This window comes from Tasmannia lanceolata, unplaced genomic scaffold (genome assembly GCF_043159265.1).
Source record: "Tasmannia lanceolata isolate RefF3 unplaced genomic scaffold, GAP_Taslan_0.1 ptg000018l, whole genome shotgun sequence".
Lineage (NCBI taxonomy): Eukaryota > Viridiplantae > Streptophyta > Magnoliopsida > Canellales > Winteraceae > Tasmannia > Tasmannia lanceolata.
This window is the reverse complement of record NW_027518695.1, coordinates 71,128,387-71,135,743: the sequence shown is the minus strand read 5'-3', so window position 1 is coordinate 71,135,743 and position 7,357 is coordinate 71,128,387.

Sequence of the window (7,357 nt, the reverse complement as noted above, 5' to 3'; positions counted from 1 at the left end):
GGATATAGCCAAGGTGAAGGGCCCTGCCGCAAAGAAGTCTGCGCATAATAAAAGCCTCAAAAGGCCGGACCATGTCAGCATTGCCTCTGCAAGGCGTGATATTGCTCATCAGAATCTTGTGTAGGACTTTGCACTTAGGGCTGAGGGAATTGTATGATACGTTGGTTGAGCCGTCAGTAGGTGGGCCTCCACAACCAAGCTCCCTATAGGCGACGACCGGATCATCTATACAGGCACTAATGTCATCCATAATACCGGGCCAAAAGTAGATTTCGTCGCCTATGGTGGGAAGAGAGACGGCTTCACAAAACTTTTCAATTGTCATATTGATGGTTTTATTGTTCACTCTGGATTGGAAGATCTTGGAATCTCTGTCGAATTTGTAATTAGCATAGAATTGCTTGACGAGAGTCGGGTACGAGTCACAGTGGATTTCGAGAAATTTCACCCATCCAAAGGCCACAAATAAGGGTTTAACATCAAAGCTTGTGAGGTCTTTAAAAATGACTTTCCTACCTCGGAGTATGCCCTTCGTTTCTATACGACTGAAGGAGCCGACCTCTACGTCCTGATCGTCATCGCCCATATCCTCGTCAGAGGCAGGAGGACTAGGGGAGGGCTCACGGATAGCCTTCCCACGTCGTTTGCGGGTGGAAGACCCTTCATCTACATTCACATTCTTCTTTCTTTGCTTCGCGCGCCGCATGACTATAGGGGTTTTGGCTTAGGTGCTTAGTGGGGTTCACAAAGTAAAAAGGGAGCCGCTTTCGGTCCTTATCTGCAGAAAGCAGGAGAATAAACTTGGAGGGGAAGATACTTCAAGTAGAAGATAGTTGAAAAGTTGAAAATAAAGATACTTCGAAGAAAACCATGTTTCAGATAGTTCGTACAAAAACTACTATGTAGAGATTCGAACCACTTCAAACCAATGTCAGGATAGAGGAACTACGGAACCACATATTAGAAAGTTCACAAATACGAAAATTGGAACCACATATTAGAAAATTCAAACCACAATAACTGGATAGAGGAACTATGGAACCACAAATTAGACAGTTTGAACCAGTATTACTGGATACAGGGTCCATGGAATACTGGTTCCAACTTGGGCAGAATATGTGGTTTCATGGATCCAACTTCCATGGAATAACGGTTCTAACTTTCAAACCCCTAATTGAAACCCTTTAAACACATTCAAAACATTGCAACCATTGAAAAGCATTGAAAACCATGGAAACCCCAGATGAAACCCTTCAAACCATTGAAAACCTATATGCAACCATTGAAACCCTAAATGAAACCAGCCAAACCATTGAAACCATAAATGCGACCCTAAACCATTGAAACCCTTTGAAACCAAAAATTAAACTATTGAAACCCTTTGGAACTAAAAATGGTTCCAACTATATACAAAAAAGAAACCAAAGATGAACCCATTGAAAAATGCTGAAATAGAGGATCCTTGTCACGTGCAGAATCTGTAGCAGTTATTTAGTTATTTTCTTTTCTGTTAAGTGTATGTAGGGTCAGTCCCATGTATGTAATGGAGTTGGTTTTGAGTCATTGTGGTGTCAGTTATGGAGTCCTGTTACTAGTAAGTGGAGTCAGTTGTGGAGTTGTGGTAGTTGTCGTTTGGAGAATTGTATTGTATTTAAACTCTTTTCTCATGAATGAAAGCCAAATAACTTTCTTCTCCTAAAAGGTATACTCTTTCCTGCAGGTTGGCTCCCTCGAAGTAGCCATTTTTCACGATAGGAAAATCCAACAGAAAGAACGTAACATATTTGGTATCAGAGCTAAACGGTTCTGATATGGCGGAAGGAACCCGCTTAACGAAATTGGATGAGCCAGTCACACAATTGAAGGAGACCACCATGAAAATACAGGGGGACTCTACTCTACAGCTTCAACTGATGAATGATTTCCTTCAAACATTTTCTACACCAGACTCCAAGTACGAACAGCTTACATGAGAGCCTTTTCAAGATAGACCGGAGGATTCAAACCGCCAATCCGTGAATAGGCAAACCGCGAGTTCACCAACTGATGGGAGTGGGGGGATCCAAACGCGGTCTACCAGGCTGGACTTTCCTCGGTTCGAAGGCGTGGATCCATCAGGGTGGGTTTATCATGCGGAACAGTTCTTCTGTTATAATCAAACACCCCCCAATCAAAAGTTGCAACTAGCTTCTTTCCATTTAGAAGGAAAGGGGCTACAATGGGTCCAATGGATGGAAAAAGCGGAGCTCTTACAGATTGAGACTCTTTCTCCGAAGCTCTTGAGGTTCGATTTGGGCCGACAGAGTATGAAGATCCTACAACAGCGCTTGCTAAATTGCTTCAGACCACTGTAGACACCCCATTTTGACTAAGCCCTAAACCTTCCCGGCTCGTGCCAAATCCATCCGAATCTCAGCATTAGGGTTCCAAAACTTCACCCTAGGCTGGATGAGGGTCTCTTCTAACCCCCTGCAAAATTTCATCATGATCTGAGCTCGTTTGCCCAGCAATCGGGCTGAGAGAGCATGTATAGTGCAATGAAGGGTGGCCCACTAAATTTTCATTTTCCCCTAAAATCCTTGTATTTTAAGAAAAATCCAAGTCAAATCAAGCCCCTAAATACCCATGAATACATTTTTAGAAGCCTTAAAACCTCGGAAATGCCCCGGCAAAGTTTCAGAAAAATCCGACAAAAAAATTCGGAAAAGACAAGTGGAGTTAGTGCAGTTATCAAGCGTGGGGAGGGTGCATTAGCCAGCTGGGGTCGCGCATGTGTGCGCTTATCAAATGGGAGTGCTGATATCAACCACTCATTTTCCTTTAAATAAAGGCTTAAGCCTCATTTTACAAAGGTTAAGCTTTTCTTAATTTTTTTAGAGAGAGAGACTCTGAGGAGAGAGGAACCAGATCTCGTCCAAACCTTCTCCGATCGTTCTCCGGTTTAACTCCGGCCAAAATCCGGTCATTTCTCTGGTCAGCCACTCTTTCTTCTTCCCTTCACCTAAACCTCCATCTCTGTCATTCTTTTTTTTTTCCCATTTTTTCTCCTCAGACCCTACCTGTACCTTTTCTTCTCCGGCGAGCTCATCTTCTCCGGGTGGCTAGTGTGGGAACCAGTTCAGAGCCAAGTTTCGGGAGGTTATCTGTGCAGAGCATGGCATAGATGTTGCAGGGAGATCTCATTTTCGTTTTAGAGAGAGGGATTTTAGAGAAAAAAAAACCAAACCCTAAGCTTCTTGCTGTTCCTCTCCGATCGATTTTGATTTTTTTCCGACAAGATCACAAACTCCGGCCGGTCATCTTCACCACTATATTTTGTTTTCTCCCGAAATTCCTTCAATCAGTTCCCAAACCCTAGATCCAGCCTTAGAAACCTTAGAAATCCCCAAATCTCAAACCTTTTTCTTCCGATCATCTTCTCCGATCCTCCTCCTTCACCTCCACCGGCTCCGATCCTCCTCCGGCGGATTTCTTCTTCTCCGATTCCTCCGGCAATCCTTCCGGTCGTTCCTCCACTGCTCCGATCGTCTTCTCCGGTGAAACTGACAGAGCTCCGACCGAAGCGATTCTGCTGGAATCTGTTGCTTTTAAGCTTGCACAAAGAAAAAGGAGATCGAGCAAGGAAGAAATATTGGATTTGCTATTTCCAGGTATTATTTTCATGAATCGTGTGATCTGTTTTGTTACCTGTATTGACCATACTCATCTTAGTAGTTTTGTCTATGTTTTTGAATCATTTTCAGTTTAGAGATTTGATAAATCATATGTGTCTCTTATATTTTGGTTAATTATATGGGGTGTTTTAAATTTTTTTTTTCTTGCGAGCATATACTTTATCTAGCTATTTCTTTTGTTAAATATATATAGGCATAATCTGATTTTTTTTTAGAGAAAAGGATTGGAAATTTAACTACTCTCAAGGGATAATAGACTGTACATGTTATTCCCATGCTTTGATAAGAAGCTAATGATTGAAATTCTAGTTTTGAAATATACCTGCATCAAGTGAAAGTTAGATATTGCCTGCTATTTAACATTCATTCTCTGTGTATATGCATGTGTGTCTGTACATGTGTGTGTGTACAAACGTGCGTAAGTAGGTATATGTCTATATATGTACGGGTTGGTGTGTGATTGTGTGTGTATATGTATGTGTGTGTGTGTGTGTGTCCATGAACATGTATGTCTATAAGAGTGTTAAAATAGGGCAGTGACTACACTAGTTTTTCAATTTGCCAATACTTGACACTGGTTCAACTCATTTTACACACATTTTCTGTACTGTTTTGGCACATGATCAGTTCATTTTCTGCACTGTGTTGGCACTAACTCAGCCCATTTTCTGCACATTTCTCTAGTGCCTTGACACTGATTTAGTACATTTTATATACATTGTCGCCCATTGGTTGTTTCAAAAAAAAATATAGCTGCTGTCCATTGATTGGTTTGCTATCTGTTGTTTAAAATACGTTGTTTAAAATGTTGCTCATTAATTCTTTTCAAATACATATCCGCTGCCCCTGTTCAATAATCCATTCTAATGATTGATCAATTTTTTTTAAGCATGTATAGCTTTGGTTTTATTAATTTGACACTAAGAGATAATAACCCCCATCTTGATGTAACAAACCAATCTTGTTTTGCGCACAGTTCAATCAGTTTCAACCCAGTTTTTGACACAAAATTTATACAGCAGCCCCCATACATCCTGTAATGATAGCAGCCTTCATACACTTGATAATGGCAGCCCTTCTATGATTTGGTTTTGGGTAGCCATCTCTCCACAATGATAATAGCTGCTGCCCCTTGTTGTTTTTAATATATAGCTGCTGCCCCTTTGATTGTTTCTTTCAAATATATAGCTGTAGCCTATTGATAGTTCATTATTTGCCTGCCCATTATTCTATAATGAATGCACAACCCCACTCTTATTTGTAAATGCACAGTCATTACTCCATTTGATATACACAATCCCTATCACATTTGATAACTGACAGCCCTCACTTCCTTTGTATTGGCAGCCAACATATACCTTTGATTTTAAGAAACCACACCCCTGATATTGGCAGCCCTTTAAATAGTAAAAGATAAGATGTTTGGGTGTAAGTGGCAGCCATCTCTTTCCACATGGAGGGGTTCATATTATTTCCCTATTTCGGTTGATTGTAATTTTTATAGAAAATTGTGGAAACCGGTTAAGAGTTGTTTGAATTAGAATGGACTTATTCACTCTTAATTTTTCATTGTGCCAACTATTTCTAATGTGTCAATGCCTCATTTTGTCATTTTTGTATTATCATCGAGTAGCCCAAGTGAGGTGGGGCAGATATGCTGTTCTTTTATGTTTATAGAGATTGGTTATAATTCCTTAGCTCAAGCACTTTGATTTGTTATTACCATCACCTAGTTCATATGTTTATATTAGACTAGCATCTTTTCTTCATCTTGATCAATTCTTCTCTAGGAGAATCCTCAAATTTTGGAGCATACAACATGCTGAAATCATTGTCATAAAATCAGTGTTTCTTTACTATGTGTTTGTTACTTTCTTTTATATCTCGTAAGAAGTCTCATTGTTGAGTTTGTTTCCTAGCGTATTGTACATAAATTCTTCATTAGGTACTATAACGCGTATATATGTGAATGTTCCTTTTGGGAAGAATTCTATTTCCTTATGATTAAAAGCTCTAAGGTTCAGTTTTTTTTTTTTTTTTTCTTTCAAAGTTTTTTATAAATTGTTTAAATATGAAGAAGGAGATCAGATGACTACTCTATTCGATATTATCGATGAGTACTGTCTGATCTCAAGGCGGGATTAGAAATATTATCATGTGTATATGATATCAGATGATTACTTTGGCATCATCTGATTTCATTGGAGTCCCCGTATTGGGGTTTGTGGATGGTTTTGAAGTGTTTGATGTTGTTTTTACTTTATTAGGCTATCCAGCGGCTGGTCTGGACTAATTAATGTTATTTATCATTTTATGATTGCTATTAGATTGTATATTTTTCTTTGCTTGGCAATTGATTTATTTTTAGAATAAAATTTGCGATTATCTGATAGCCTTTTCTTCTCTTTTTGATAGACTAACACAGTCTTATAGATTTCGGTTAAGATTCTTTAGATATTAGAATCCCTCTCGTTGCAAGGGCGATGAAGGCGCTAGCCCAAGCCCATCTCTAGGGGGACTTGCACAGTCCAAATAGCATTCTATTTTCTCAAAAGACTTGCCTAGTCTTTTAGATCCAAATCTTTGGAGACAGGCATTGTCTCATTAATGAATCAACCTGAGTTAACCTCTAGAAGACTACCTCTAGTCTCATAGGTCTTAAACCCTCCTCTTTGTGCATCATTTGGTTTTGGGAGAACATCCTACTCGGCTTGGCATCATACCCCTTACCCTTATGGGTATTGGGTTGCACATTTGTTGCACCCTAGGGCTAGGTAGCTGTCCGGCCCGGCTGGATGTTTTACCTTTGCTAAATATGCGCAAGGTCTCTTTTTCCTTGTTACTTGTGAGTTTTATCTTAGCTTGATAGTCTCACTAGCACCCTTCTTTATCTCTTTTTCTTTTAGGAGACAGGCTTTGTCTCATTAGCACCTCCTTCTTAGAATCCTATTTTCAGAGTCAGTCCTTAGCCTAGGAGTCTGTCCTTAGCTAGAGAGTCTGTCTTTCTTTCAGGAGTCGGTCCTATCATCATAGGGGTTAGGATTTTATCCAACCTCTCATCAAATCTTGTGTTTTTCTATCCGTTCTTGTAAGGTATAGGATGCTGTCCAACCCTTGCAGATGCTGTGTTTCTGTTCTTTTCCCCCGCAAAGCATAGGATGCTGTCCAACCTTTGCGGGATATCGGGAGTCTGTCCTCCCCTTATGATGATAGGATTTGTTCCCTTTGAGTCAAAAATACTTAATAACAATAAAAACATCTAAAAAACCAAAAATCTCAAAAATCTTGAGTCATTAGGAGTAGTTAGGAAATCTATTTCGAACTACGTTGGCTTGATCCTCTTCCACGAGGTACGTAGTGCAGCTTGAGATTCTTATCTCAGGTCCAGCCAAACCTTTGTAAATAAATCATTTACCCATTTTAAGAAAAAATACCAAAAATCTTCAAAACCTTGTTTTCAACAAGATCTTCCTCTAGAGTTAGGAGTTTGTCCTAGTTAAAGAGTTTTAGAGTTTTGAGTTTGTCTTTGATGTGTTGTGTGGTTTGTTTGTGTTTGTGTTAGAGTTAGGAGTTTGTCCTAGAGTTATAGGAGCGCCTCCGTCTAGTCAGTTGGCGATTCATATCGCCGATTGATGATTAAGTCTTGGATACGCTAGTGATCCCATTGTTTCCCTTAGGGCGTA